Source organism: Cygnus olor, chromosome 4, assembly GCF_009769625.2.
Source record: "Cygnus olor isolate bCygOlo1 chromosome 4, bCygOlo1.pri.v2, whole genome shotgun sequence".
Lineage (NCBI taxonomy): Eukaryota > Metazoa > Chordata > Aves > Anseriformes > Anatidae > Cygnus > Cygnus olor.
Genome location: NC_049172.1, coordinates 74,724,665 through 74,738,956, shown reverse-complemented (window position 1 = coordinate 74,738,956; position 14,292 = coordinate 74,724,665). Strand labels below are relative to the sequence as shown.

The 14,292-nt window shown below is 59.0% G+C and overlaps 1 protein-coding gene across 2 annotated transcripts in view; it reads right to left on the bottom strand.

Moving 5' to 3' along the window:
• The window catches only part of PTPRA (protein tyrosine phosphatase receptor type A), a 100,441-nt gene extending 88,459 nt beyond the window's left edge, over window positions 1-11,982 (bottom strand). Inside the window, exon 1 of one of the 2 annotated variants that reach the window (XM_040556222.1) lies at window positions 11,828-11,982. The gene's annotated coding sequence lies outside the window, so the exon portion shown is untranslated. The remainder of the gene's footprint in view (window positions 1-11,827) is intronic. The other variant, XM_040556226.1, reaches the window with a different exon arrangement.
• Between the last annotated feature and the right edge of the window lie 2,310 nt (window positions 11,983-14,292).

Here is a 14,292-nt window from a genome sequence, read left to right as displayed (position 1 = left end):
GGCGAGCTCGCAAGGATATCTGAAAGAAAAACTGCACCAAAGCCTCGGAGCTGTACTACACAGAGCCAGGGTCCGAAATAAGCCCAACTTCTGAGAAGTTCAGCACCATCGTGCTCTTCAGAAAAAAAATCGTGTATCAGAAACAAGCAGATTTTTCTGAAATAGCGCTTCTGAAATGGTTATTTTTGCTGTCTCCACGACGTATACCTGCACAAGCTCAATACCTTCAGCAGTCCCATTTGCAGTCTTGGACTTCAAGACAGAGCGAGTGGATCCGTAACCTGTGACGGAGTGGCTTAGGGATGGTTTGGCAGCTGGGGCAAAGTGGCAAGGAGATAATCCAAAAAACATGAATTTCTGAGCTAGGTCCACAACAGGACAGCCCAAACCTGTGCTCAGGAATGTATTTAAAGCTGCTCTTTCATTAGTAAGAATGGGTTTAGGTACTGCAAACATCCAGTTCCTCTCCTCCATGCCGCTCCATCCCGATTTTCCCCAGGCCTCTGACTTGTGCCCAACGCCTCTGCAACTGGGACAGAGCCCAGAGCCAGGATTTGGGGTCAGATCCACCACAGGAGTGACTTTGAGAACGTAGTTTGAATTCTTCCTAAGCTTTGGAGCATTTTATTCAATGTTCTGACCACTTGGAATCAAAATTAGCTCCCAGCTTCCAAAAACAGAGGAAGCAAAGCTACCAGCAACGAGAAAATTGACTCTAACGTAACACCCAACGCTACAGGCTGACGGGGTCGCTTGGGGGCACATCAGACGACCACAGATAAATTGGGGCCGTCGGATACACACGAGAACCGGCTGAAGAACACTGAAGAGCTACAAAAGGTCCCAGAAAGACTCATTTGAGGGGGATGTGAAATACTGGCATACCTCTGACGGAAGGCATTGATGGGACAGCTCTCGGGGAACAGAGGTGCAAGTCGGCAGCCCAAGTCCGAACGACCGCTTTGTGTCACAGCAGCTGTCCGAGGCCACGTGGCCTCCCAAGGCTTGATGCAGCCTCGCTCTCTTGTGAAATAGACTTAATAAAATAAATAAAAAATAAATAAAAATAGAGCGAAACCAGTAGGAGAACTCTGATTCCTCCCAGAGCAGAGGCTGTAACCGCGGAGGGCGGCAGAAAGGCAGTTTATCCCTGATGCCTGCAGTGCTCTTATTCAACCCCCTAAACAAGGCTTCAACCCTATAGCCACTTCGGTACTTCCACCTTAATAAAAACAACACATTACCCCTTAATTCCTAATCCTGGTGCACAGAAACGCATCATCACAGCTGAATCACAGCTGAAAGCCGGGCAGCAAAATGACACAGCACAGCGCAGCATCTGCTCCTCGCTCCTCTTGCCACCCTTTTCCCAAGGGGACCAGGACAGAACCTGTGGGGTTTGGAGGGGGCTGCCGACTGCCGCACCCTCACAAGATCTCGGGGGAAACAGCCTGCCCCTCTCACAAAACAATCCCCCAGCCTGTTTCTCATTCTGGAGACACGCCGGGTCCGGCAGGCTGCCAGCATAACCCGGAACCCAGCGGCAAAAGGCAGCCGGTCCTTGGGATCAGAGGACACGAGCAAAACCCCTGAGTGCTGCCACAGCTCAAAACACATCTTGCCTGGCTGGGAGGCTTTGCCACGCTGCGGATCCGTGCTGGAGCAGGGAGATAAAGAAGCTGGAACACTCCAGGCTGCAGGGGATCAGACCCGAGAAGAGGTTTTTGTCTTTTATTCCGCCCTACCTCAGCCTCGAGCTGCAGGGAGAGGAAGGATTGAACCCTGAGCGCTGGGCTCTCACTTGGGAGGCTGCTCGCTGCAGGCAGAGGCAACGCATCCCAAAGGAGACGAGCTGCAATTCGTCACAGGGGCAGGCTAATCTCCCTGCGAAAGCCCTGCGCCAGCAGGCCGGTCCTGTTAAAGACAAAGCTCGATCAACAGTTTTACTGGAACAGGCAGAATAGAAGCGCTCCTTCCCACAAGGAGCTTTCCAGAACGCAGTTTGCAAAGCCAGCTGGAGCACGGAGCCGGGGCTGCCTCGGAAAGCCCGGTCCTTTCCCCGTGCCTCACCAACAAATCTCCACATCGCTCTGAAAGCTGGGTACTGGGCTAACGCCCATGCTCTTCATTAATTACTTGCATTTCTGAAACTGCATCGCCTTCACAAAGCAGCAGAGCAAGAAAAATTCAATACCGAGCATAAAGAGGCCAGCTCGGCTGGCCAGCAATGCATCCCCGATGCAAGTGGGTGGCATTTTGGGCAGGCAGGGCTCCAGGCACCAGTCCCCTTAAATCTCTGTTCTGCATCACGTTTCTTAACCTCTGAGGCACTGAAAAATGAAACTCCCGGTACGCACAGCACCCTCCCTGTGTCAGTAACCGTTTAAGAAGCTGCACTGAGAAGCACAGTGAGGAGTCCTTAAAACGTGATTTTAAGGATTCTCTCCCAAAGCGAGCCGAACCATCAATAGGTTTGAACTTGCCCTCCACACCCGGCTCACACCCAAGCAACCCAGACCGCAGGCAGCACGGGGAGGAATTCTTTTGGGGCCCAGCAGTGCCAGTTTGAACCGATTAAAGCACAGCTTCGGTCTTTCGGCCTGCCACGGGGCAATGGAAAAGCCCTTGCCCCGCTCGCTGTGCCACCTCTTCCCACCGTAAGGAAGAAACGAAGCAAGGACTGAGCAACTGCAAAGCCTCTTGCTTCCTAAAACCAGCCAGAGCTGTGTGATCTTGCAGGAACTCTTAAAAAAAAAAAAAAACATGGAACAGGGCAATCCCTGGGCTGGGATGCTGAGGAGCTTCGTGGCCCAGGAAGCCCGGCTGGAGTTTCCAGCCCAGCCCTGCACTCAGTCGGCCCTCACCAGCCCTCTCTGCCTCATCCCCGAAGCATTTTCCCCTGTCACAAGTTTCCACTTCTGCCATGCCTGTGTGCGTACACTCGTTTGTTCTCCATCCACCAGTCTAAGCAGCTTTCAGAGGGGGAAAAAAAAAAAATTAAGTTTCTCAGCCCTACAGTTCAAAAGGGTGTTGTGGTGGGGGGAGGGCTGGGCTTCTGGGCTTCGCTCCACTTGGTCTGGAGAGGAAAATGAAAAGGGATGTTTCCAGACGCCCCGCCGAGGGGGCAACTGATGCTGTGTAATTAGTAAAGGCAGTGGCAACCCGGTAATATCAGGCCTACGACTGCTTGTACGTACTCAGCCGAGCCCCTCACGGGGATGTCTGACTAGCTGGGAACTGACCAAGGCCTCAACGAGATCAAGGCAGGCCAAGCAGCTCCGGACGAGCTTAAAAGACCAGCCTGCAACGCCAGCCCCCGCTGGGCAGAGCTGCTGTGGTCACACACGAGGGAATAAAGGGCTTTTGGAAAGGGGGGGCTCGGAGGGAACGACGGCAGGGAGCCGCAAGGCCTGCGTGGAGGAGCCACGGCCCGCGCGCTGCTCCCAGGCCTGCCCTCTCCCCATGGCAGCACCGGGTGACGGAGCAGCTGAGTCCAGGCCACTCGTCCCACCCTGCCCGTCGAGCTAGGAGGGAGAACACGGGAGCAGAAGGCTCCCCAGGTTCCTTTTTGCCTTGCCACAAACAGGCACGGTCGGGCTGAGGCGTATCCTTTCGGAGCGGCCCCCAGTTTTTCGTAGTTTCTCCCTGACTTCCCACGTGCGGAGGGCTCCATATGGAAGTTACGTAAACCCAAACACCCCCCAGGATATTCAGCAAAACGACAGCTACCTCTGTGCCAGCTCTGAAGTCGGCTTAGCAAGCCTGAAGGAAGGCAAAGAGCGAACCCTCTGTCACACAGGTAAGCCACGACCACACGAAGCACCATCGGGCCTGCTGTCAACAACACTTTGCTGAGACCTGGCCGGCTGCTAACGCTGGCAAGGAGCCCCTGCGGGATCACCACCCGTTTCTGTCACCTTCCCACCTTAATACGCTCCTGGAACCAAGGTGGAAAATGCTCGAGCAGCCACCAAGCCCTCAGCCTCCCCGGGGTCTCAGCGGGGAGGTGATGGAGAACCACCAGAAAGGCTTCCTCGACGCACCAGAAAGGAGACAGAGAGGGGGGGATGCTCTTAAAGACTACGTTGTGTAGACAAACGAGGCTGCAGGCCGCCCATCCCACACCTCCTTTAAGCATGCCGTAAGATGTACATCGAACTCAAGCTCATCCTTTCTCACTGATCTCCACAGAGAGCAGAGATTTCACCTCAAACTGCCCCAAAGTGCCCACGAGGGGCTGGGTCGGAGCTCTCACCCCCCAGCTCCCTGCTGCAGTCAAAGAAAAAAAAAAATATATTACCTAAGCACTGTAGATGAGGCCAGGAATGAAAACGATGCTAGATGAGTTGGTTAAAGATTGTTATAAAAAAGGTAGTGCTACGTAAGAGGCTCTTCCATATCCCCACAGTAAACATGTACAGCCTGCCCGAGAAGACTTTGCCAACCTGTGCAGACTGCCGGAGTCCAGCAGAGAGCTAAAATGCAAATTCAGACATCACGCAGCAATCTACAGACGATACCTCCAAAGGTCAGAACGATGTGGAGAAAAAGAAGCAGGAATACACAAATCCACTGCCCTGTAGAAAGATTTTGAAGGGCTGAACGAAGCAGGACCAAAGAGCAGGAAAACCGTCCAGAAAACTGCAAAGTAAAACCCTGCTGATCCTGAAAACGGCCTTCCCATTTCTCTTCCATGTATTCCTATATAACCTTAGAAAATAACGCAACCTCTAATCTAAAGCTCAGCCCCAGTTTTCCAGCTACCAGGGTATCTGAAAACAAGCCCCTGCCATGGGGTCAAAGACCCTGCCTCGTTCCCGACCTGCCATCTGAATGAAAATGCAAATTCTACACGGCGGCCGGGATTAAAAACATCTCTCTGTCTGTAACTAAATAGGTTTAAAGTCTCCTCAAGAGAAAATCTTGAGGATTATCCGTGCTCTCCAATTTATTATTCATTTCCAACTCATTTCTATTCATCCCTCACTCATCATTCAGGCCCGGCATATGTGGCACTAGCGTCTTCTAGGAGACGCGGAGCTGCAGCTTTTGTGCCGCTGCGGGCAGACCGGAAAGCAGTGCCCTGCTGACCCAGCAACGCAGAGGGACGGGGGGAGACCTCGGTCTGTATTTCTGCTTAGAGACTACCAAAACACGTGCACACGCAGCTGACAGCGGGCTGGGAGGCTGAGGCTTTGTGCCGCGGAGCAGCCGGTTTGCAAAACAGTGAAACGGAGAGGTTCCGATGGATCCACTCACCCACTTCACCGAGCGTTAAGCAACGCCTGAAAATCCGAGCGGATCCGTTTATTTTCCAGCTTCCCCAGCACATCCATCAGTGCTTCGCTTTTGGAACAAAACGGAGATGATTATCTGCTGGCACGGTAAGAATATTATGCAAATGGTAAAGCGGCAAGGGGAATTTTGCCCGCTGTCCTGCCTCCCTCCGCCGCCACGGGAAACAGGCTGGACCCTCAGGAGCCGCAGGTTTGATGCCAGAACATCCCCACGCTGCGCGCGGTGCCTGGAACAAAAGGCTGCCCCTTTCCCAGAGCGCCGCTGGAATCCCTCGAAACCACTAAAATGCTTTTCCTTTTTTTTTTTTTAATTTTTATTTTTTCAGAAGCAGATCCCGTTCTTCATAGCTCTGCTCTTACTCAGCAGATTTCCTTCCTTGGGGGCTGAGATCCGCCGCTCAGAAGCTCCGAAGGCCGCCGTGCTGCCCGTCCCTCCTGCCTCGCCGCCAGCCGCCCCACCTGAGTTTCACTCCTGGCTTTTCCTCCCCTAACCTCCTTCGCCGCCGAGGCACGTTGCTCCTTCCTCCAGCCCCCTTCCCGCTCCGGCAGCGCTCCTCCAGCCCGAGCTGCCGCTCTCACCCCCACGTTTTCTTCCTCCCCGCCAGGAAGCGGCACGGCGACTCTCGGATCTTCCCAGCTCGCGCTGACCACCCCGCGGCGCGCTTCTGCAGGTGCCCCCTTTCCCTTCCTTTTTTTTTTTTATTTAGAAGGACGAGTAAACAGAAAACCTTCCGCAGATGTGCCGAGACCTCTCTTTGGGTCACATCATCAGTTACCGCGTTAGTGCTTATCCGAAAGCCCCCGAGGACGAGATTGCTGCTTCAGAGGGTGAAGCAAGAGGTGCCCAACTGGGCGCAAGCCATCGCTGCGATTAATAGCGGGACCTTGAGCTGGCGTAACGCGCGTCGGGGCCAGGAACAGGTTTCCTGGCTGCAGAAAGCCCTCCGACACGGACTATTGCTGGTTTGTGTTAGTAAATTATGTCGCAGCACCCCTCGGCCAGCTGCGATTTGTGAATGAAGCGTTTGGAAGTCCCAGGGTAACAATCAAGGCGCTGACTCTGGACAGGCAGGGTCTCGAGCAAGGGACGGACCCCATGCAAGCCCAGAGATAAAGGAGGATCCCTCCGTCAGTTTGCACGTCCCGCAGCTCGCCACTGCCTAAATCACTTAACCGCAGCCAATATCAGCGTTCCCAAAGGCAGCGGCACTCCAAAAAGCCCCAGAGCCACCTCCGTGGCTCCCCGTCCATCCCATTCACGTCACCCGCTGCTCTGCCAAAGGTAAGGACGAGACCGCGTGCGCTCGGCACGCTGCGTGCTGTGAAAAAGCAAAGAAAGGAGAAAAGAGGGTGGCTGGGACCAGTGCGGGGGTGCCCTGTGGTCAGAACCCCCCCAGCTCCTCGCACAAGAGCCCGGTGAAGGCGAGCACCTGAGCACGGCCCCCGCCGACCTCCTACCTCCGGCAGCCGAGCCGCGCACCCCAGGGAACCTCAGCCGCTCTCCGCAGCCCCGGGCAAGGTCACCGCCGCCGGGGTGGAGCCCGGGCTGAGCTAAACCCCTGGGCTTTAAATCATCCGAACAGACCCAGCTCGCAGAGCTCGTTTCGAAACACCAGGCGCGATAGGGGCAGGCAGTCATCCAAAGGGGAGGCACGCCGAGCCGCGGCGCGCTCGGGCGCTGATTGACTCGCTGCTCGTACCTGAGCCGAGGCTTCCTGTCACCTCTTACTTAACGCGGACACGCAGAGCCGACAAGCTCGAACACGTCAAACTCTGTTTTTAACACTGGTATGCGGCTACAGCTCCCCGGGACCTCTCCGACCGGGCCTCCGACAGGCTTTTATTGATTTATATTCCAGCGTCAAAGCGTTTCAGAGCCCCCAAGTTACGAACACGGGCCTCCAAGCTCCTCACCTGCCCATATCCTCGGCACCCATCACCGAGGCTCCCAGCAGCGGGGCGCGCGGACACTCAGAAACGGCTCGGCTGCAGCATGCCTCACGCCTGCCGGGCTTTCCAGGCCAGCTTCCCCAGTTCCAGCCTCTCCAAAAGAGACCAAAACGAGGGGATGAAGGAGGAGGAGGACGGCTGCGAGGTGACGGGGGTGAGCCCGGGTGCCTGCAGCGCCTCCGTGGCGTAACTCACCTCGTGCTCCACGCGCAGCGTGGCGGACGCCAGGCAGGACGGCTGCGCCCCTCCTTCAAACACGCACGGATTCGGGAGGGTGGGGGGAAGGAGCCTGGCTTCCCTTCACCGAGGGAAAGGGGACAAGGGGGATGTCTTCCCAGAAGAGCCACGGCCTGAGCGAGGCTGCAGGGCAGGAGGCAGAAAGCCTCGTTACAGCGCTCAAAACGCCTCGAGCACTTGGCTGGGGCGCCGGGAACGCACCGACACGCCGCACCGGCTCGGAAAAAGCTTTTCACATCACCTCGGTGGTTCGTTCCCCCTCTCCACGCGTGTCCTTGGCTCCCTGCAGCAGCAGAGGGCTTGCCAAATCGGTGACCCCCCCCCGCCCCCCCCCAGAGCTCCTGCCCCCTCCTACCCGTAACGCCTGCCCCTGGTCTCGCGCACGGGTTCTCATTTCGCTTTAGGAGAGGCGGCGCGGCGGGACCTGACTCACGCAGGAGAGGCGGAGGTTACGCTCTCGTCCGCGCTTCTCAAGCTGCGGACCTCTGGTTTCCCATCCCAGGCCCAAATTACCATTAATTACCCCGCGCGCCAAGCGGAGCTGCTTCGACAGGAAGAAATTAGGCCAACAAATTATTCTGGAACAAAGAGGGCTCGCCGCCTGAGGAAGCGATCTGCCCGCGCGTGGATTCAAGGGGGGGGGGGGGGGGGGCGTTCCCCCCGCGCTCTGTACGAGAGCGGCCCCTGCTCCCTCCCTAACAGCCCGCTGACCTCGACGCTTGTCGCAGTAGCCGCCGGCACTTCCTACGCGACCACGACGTCAAAACGCGGCCCGCACTCAAGCCGCTTCAAACTTTCGCTCGCCGACGTGCGACCGCCGCCGACGCTCTCAGCCGGGCGAGCGGCGATTCGGGGCGGGGAGAGAGAGGGGCGAGCAGGCACGAGGCTTTTCCCGAGTCGCCTCCCGCTCGACGCCGCGGCTCCTTCGTTCCCCGCCAGCTCTCACAACATAAACGCCGCGCGCCCCAGCGAGCAGGCGCGCGGCCAGGCTCGGGGATTTGGAGTCGTGTCGCCCGCCGTTGGGTTTAGCACCGCCGCCTCCACGCTCCCAGCAGCGCGACGCTCGCTGAGACCCACTACCAGCCACGCTCTGTCCCCAAATACCTACTTCTGCCCCCAAATACCTACTTCTGCCCCCAAATACCTACTTCTGCCCCCAAATACCTACTTCTGCCCCCAAATACCTACTTCTGCCCCCAAATACCTACTTCTGCCCCCCGGACAGCTCACCCTCCGGCCCCGGCGGCCTGACCGAAGTCGCGAGGAGACCTCCGCCTCTCATCTCGCCTCCCCTGCCTCAAAAAATCCCACTAGAGAATATGGGATAGAGCTACAGAGACATTCGCCGCAGCTTCCCGGACCAGGGTGGATGCGTGGGTGAAATTCAAGGTCTCCTAAAGGAGTCGGCCAGAGAAAGTTGAGGCTGAGCCGCCTCGGGCCTGACGGCTGCGCGGATGCACGCAGCACGGTGCTTGCTGTGTCCGAGAAGAGGGCTTCCAGCGTCTTCATGGGTTTAACGAAAGGAAACTGGTCAGGAACGAAGCTGATCGACGCACTTACAGCTGCTGGAGAAAGAGGAAGGTCCTTTAGCCACGCCGAGGACCAGCTGTTCCCGGGGAAGGCGCAAGAAATCGCCCTGGACACTCAGGGAAGCGCTCACTTATCGGGAAATCTCCCCCTAATCCCTGCATGCACCGATGAAGCACCACGGCGCACGCCCCGTGTATGAAATATTAATATTAAATATTAACCCCTCCTCACGCAGCTGAGGATGCTGCAGGTACCCGACTCGGGCACCGACCGCCCCAACCACCCGACCCCCTTCCCGCCCCTAAGCACGAGGCACAGCCCCCCGGCACAAAAGCGGCAGCGTTCTGCGAGCGAATCGGGAGGAAATCCTGGTACCCGGAGGGGCTGGCAGCGAAACGCCCGACGGCCCTAAAAGCAGCCCGGCATCAGCAGGGAAGGAGTTAAGAGCAGCGGGATGAATCAGCCCCGCGGACACGGACGTTTCCTACCTCCCGCGCGCCTTCCTGGCCGCAGGCTTCCGAGCTGCTTCGCCTACCTGGTCCCATCTAAACGGCTTCCGCCGCGGCAGGAACGACGGGGCGCTGGGCGTAGTTTAAGGGGAAGAAACTCGGGGCGGGAACGAGAGCAGAAACCGCACCGTTCGGCCAGGCGCAAGGTGCACGCGGGCGAGCGAGATGCAGCCACCCCGCGGCGCGCGGGTAGCAGCCGGCACGGTTCTGGCAGACCCGAGCCGAGCGCCGCGGGCCATTTGCCGCCCCCTCGGTCCCGCCGCCGAGCTCCGACACCCCGAGCACAAAGAGCTTGGGAGCAGACGTTGGCCGCCGGCTCCAGGGGGCGGGGAGGGAGGCGCTTGGGAAGGCTCTACCCTGAGGGTGTCGGCGTTGGCCCCGGCCCAGCGCAAAGCGGCACCGGCTATTTGGGGGTGACGCTTCGGAGGAGCGGAGCCGTGCGTCCCCTTAGCCCGAAAACAGCACGGCCGGAGCAACGCCAGGGCGGCAACGCCCCCAGAAGCCGGAGACATCGGATTTCCGCGCCGCCCGGCGATTTTTATAAACCATTTTTACAGAAATCGGGCAGAACCGCCCCGCGAAGCCTCCCCGCGAAGCCCCGCGGAGGGGGAAGGCGGCGAGGCCGGGTTTCTCTCGCCGAGGCTCTCCCCAACAAAACTCCCCGTCTTTTCTCGAAGCCCCCGCGCGGAAGGGAAACCAGAGCCCCCCGTATCCCCGCCGCGTCCTGCGAGCTCTCCGCCGGCGCAGAGAGAAGGGATGACGAATCTGGGAGAGCGTTCCGCGAGCGACCGAAGCGAAATTCCTGAGGCTCTCGGCACGGACCCCGTTGCTCCTTGCGAAACTCCCCAGCTGGAACCTCGCAGCCAAAGAAGCCAGCAAACATCATCTTCCCTCCTCCCTCCGCCGCCGGGCGCGGGCTGGGATGCCTTTCCGCGACGCTCTTTGGGGTTTTAACGTCACTCCATATTTAGCAGGAGGAAAGAAGAAGGAAAAAAAAAAAAAAAAGAAAAAAGAGAAAAAAAAAAAAAAAGCCTCCCTTCCTTCCTGTCGCGTTTTCCATCCTCGCTGAGAAACGAGCGAACGGGGCCGAGGACGAGAGCGGGGCAGCGCCCGCGGTGCGGCCCTCGGCTGCCGCGGGACCCGCGCACGCCGGCCCCGTCAAGTTTTACGCCCCCGATATCGGGGGGGGAGCCGTCACGGCGCGGGGGTGCAGCGTTTGGGCACCCGTCCTGCAGCATCTGACGGGGGATGGAGGAGGGAAGGGGCCCCAGCCCCACACCACGGTGCCCACGTGCGGGGCGCCCGTAGGGGTGACCCCAGCCCAAATCCCGTCCCGGGGCTCCCCCGTCCGTGGGGAAACGCCCGTTGGGGGGGGGTTCGGGGCTGGTCGACGCGGAAAAACCCCGTGCAGGTATGGGGGGCGGAGGGAAAGGAGGAGGGGGAAGAGAAGGAAGGTGAAGAGGAAGAGGAGGAGGAAGATGAGGAAGGAGAGGAGGCGAAGGAAGATGAGGAAGGAAGGAGAGGAGGAGGAAGGCGGTGAGGAAGACTAGGAAGAACAGAAGGAGGGAGATGAGGAGGAGGAATATCGGGAAGAGGAGGAGGAGGAAGAGGAGGAGGAAGGAAGAAGCGGAGGAGGAAGATGACGAAGATGAGGAAGACTACGAGGAGGGAGATGGTGATGGGGAGGAATACTGGGAAGAGGAGGAGGTGGAGAAGGAAGGTTAGGAAGAAGAGGGGGAGAGAGGAGTAAGAAAAGCAGGAAGAGGAGGGAGAGGAGGGAGAAGAGAAGAAGGAAGGGGAGGAAAAGGAGGAAGATTAGGAAGAGGGGGAGGAAAAGGAGGAAAATTAGGAAGAGGGGGAGGAAAAGAAGGAAAATTAGGAAGAGGGGGAGGAAAAGAAGGAAAATTAGGAAGAGGGGGAGGAAAAGAAGGAAAACTAGGAAGAGGGGGAGGAAAAGAAGGAAAACTAGGAAGAGGGGGAGGAAAAGAAGGAAAACTAGGAAGAAGGGGAGGAAAAGGAGGAAGACTAGGAAGAGGAGGGGGGTGAAGACGAGGAAGACTCGGAAGAAGAGGGAAGACCTGGGGGGAGAGGAGGAGAAAGAGGAGGAGGGGGAAGACGAGGAAGAGGAGGAAGAAGAGGGGGAGGGTTAGGAAGGAGGAAGAGGAGGAAGAGGAGAAAGAAGAGGAGGAGGAGGAGGAGGAAGAGGATTAGGAAGAAGGAAGAGGAGGAGGAGGAAGATTTGCAGGAGGCCTCCGGCCTCCACCCCCCCGGCGCCGAACGCCCCCCCCTCGCCCCCCCCCTTACCTCTCAGCTGCGGGCGGCGGAGCCGGGCGGGCTCCCCCCGGGCTCCCCCCCGGTTCCCCGCGGGGCTCCCCCGGGCTCCTCCCGCTCTCCGCCGCCCCCGCTGCCTCCCGCCGCCGCCCAACGGCTCCGGTGCGAGGCCGCGGCGGCCGCGACCATTGACACGCCGCTGGGGGGGGGGGCGGAGGGCGGCTCCGGGGGACTCCGGGGCTCGGACGGGGGGGGGGAAGGGCCGAGGCCGGGGACGGAGCTGGAGCCGCCGCCGCCTCCTCGTGGGGGGGGGGGGGAGGGCTCCGGCCCTCAGCGGCGCCCCCGCCGCCGCCCGCCCGCTGCCGGTGCCGCCGCCGCCATGGTGCGGCCGCAGGCGGGGCGCGCTGCGCGAGGGGCGGGGCCGGCGGCGGTGGGCGGGGCTAAGGGGTTGTGGGCGGGGTTGTGGGCGGGGCTAGGGGAAAGGGGGCGGGGTTGGGGGCGGGGCTAAGACGGAAGTGGCGCGCTGGCTGCGGGGCGCCTCCCCCCCCCCCCCCGCCCCACTCCGCTGGGGATCAGTGGGGGTTAATTCCGCCTAATTGCGGCCCCGTGTCCCCCGGCCCCGGCCGGCCCGGCCGTGGGCACTGCCAGGGATGGGGCAGCCACAGCTCCTCGGGGCGGCCTGGGCAGGGCCTCACCGCCCTCAACCTGAAGCATTTCTTCCTGACGTTTAACCCAAATCCGCCCTTTTTCAGCTTAAACCCATTCCCCTTGCCCTATCACTGCCCCCCCGACAACGGGCACCCTCCCCAGCTGAGGCGCTCAGCCCCCTGAGAGCAGCAGAGGGGGACGATCCCCTCCCTCGCCCTGCCACCACGCCGCCTTTGACGCAGCCCAGGACACGGCCGGCTGCCGGGCTGCGACCGCACGCTGCTGCCTCACTTGGGGTTTCTCACCAACCCACAACCCCAAGCCCTCAGGGCTGCTCCCAACCCACTCTCCCCCCCCAAAAGCCTGTATTTGTGCTTGGGGTTGCCCCAGCTCTCATCGCATCCCTTGGGTTGCCCCAACTCGGATCGCCTCCCTTCCCACCGGCACGTCAAATGCACGATAAAAACACGATAATTCCAGCCCAGCACGTCATTTAAAAAGCTCCGACCCTTCCAGCTGCTGCATTCTGGTGAGACCAAACCGTACGGTCTGCGGTACGCAGCCTGGTTGTTTCGCTGCCTCAGCCCAGCCCCGAGTGCAGCTTCGCCACAATGGGCGCCCAACCAAACCAGAACAAGCTTCGAGCGAAATAAAACCTGCGGCTTCCTCTTGCCTTACGGTTTGGGAATCCTTGGGGCGCTCCCAAGTTGTTCGGTCACCGCTCGCTACCACTGAAACTGCAAGAAAAATCGCATTTCTGACGATAAAAATCCCAAATTCTGGGTCGTTGCAGGGCACCTGGAGGCACGCTGAGACCACCGCCCCTCTGAGGATGCGGCTGCACCCCTACGGCAGCACCACGGGTATCGCTGGGTGGGCAAGAAACCACAGGGTGCCTGCAGCCACCAGGCTGTGACACAAACCACCGCCGCCACCCGAGCTCAGTGCTAACCCCGTGAGCTGCTTGCGGTACAAATAAATGATTGTTGCTAAGCGTTTGCCTTTATTTAGATGCAAAAAGAGGCAAACCTGACCGAAGCAGGGTGTGCCATGCTCTGCCCTCTCCATCCGCAATGTTTTTCAATCCGTTTTAAACCTGGATTTGAGTCTGGGCCCCAAGCGGGGCTGAGCACCCTCCTCCAGGACCACCTGCTCGTTGGGGTGGCTGGATGCGCCCCTGCTGCTGCCTCCGCTCCCCTCCCCTGCCCCTGGGATGTGTGCCACAGCGCGGGGAGATTCCCAAAATGCTGCTGCCATCTGCTGGCACCGGCCTCCTGGTGGGGCCGGGGTGATGCCAGCTATCACCTACCTCCTCGCTCAGCATCGCCGCTTTGGGGGCAAAAAGAGCGGCTTCGTTTTTCCTCGGGATGGTCCCCCCTCTGGGAAAGACTGAAACTGAGGGGAAAAAAGGCAGCAGGAGCAGCTGCTTCATGAGGGAACCAGGCAACACAGCAGATGCAGCCCTGCATGAAGAAATGCAGCTTCAGCTCTTCCCCAAAAACTGCTGGCAGCGATCGCTGCAGCGCTGGGACGAAATGTGCATGCAGGGCTGCTCGGGAACGAGCCTCCCACCTCCTTGTGCAAATACATCCGACTTTTGGTCCCCAGAATAAAGGCTTCAGGCTCGCAAAGCCTCTCAGGAGAACAGACATAGAGGGAGACTTATTTATTGTGGAGAAGAACCGTTCAGGGCAAGAAGAACGCCAGAAATGTATACCTGATGACACTATGAAATTTATTATGCTAAGGATATTAAATGAGAAAGGAAGCTAGCGGTAAGGAAGAGAAACGTGTGAAGTTAAAGCCTGAATCTTACCTGGAGATGCCGTGCTGCTGACTGAAGAAACCCC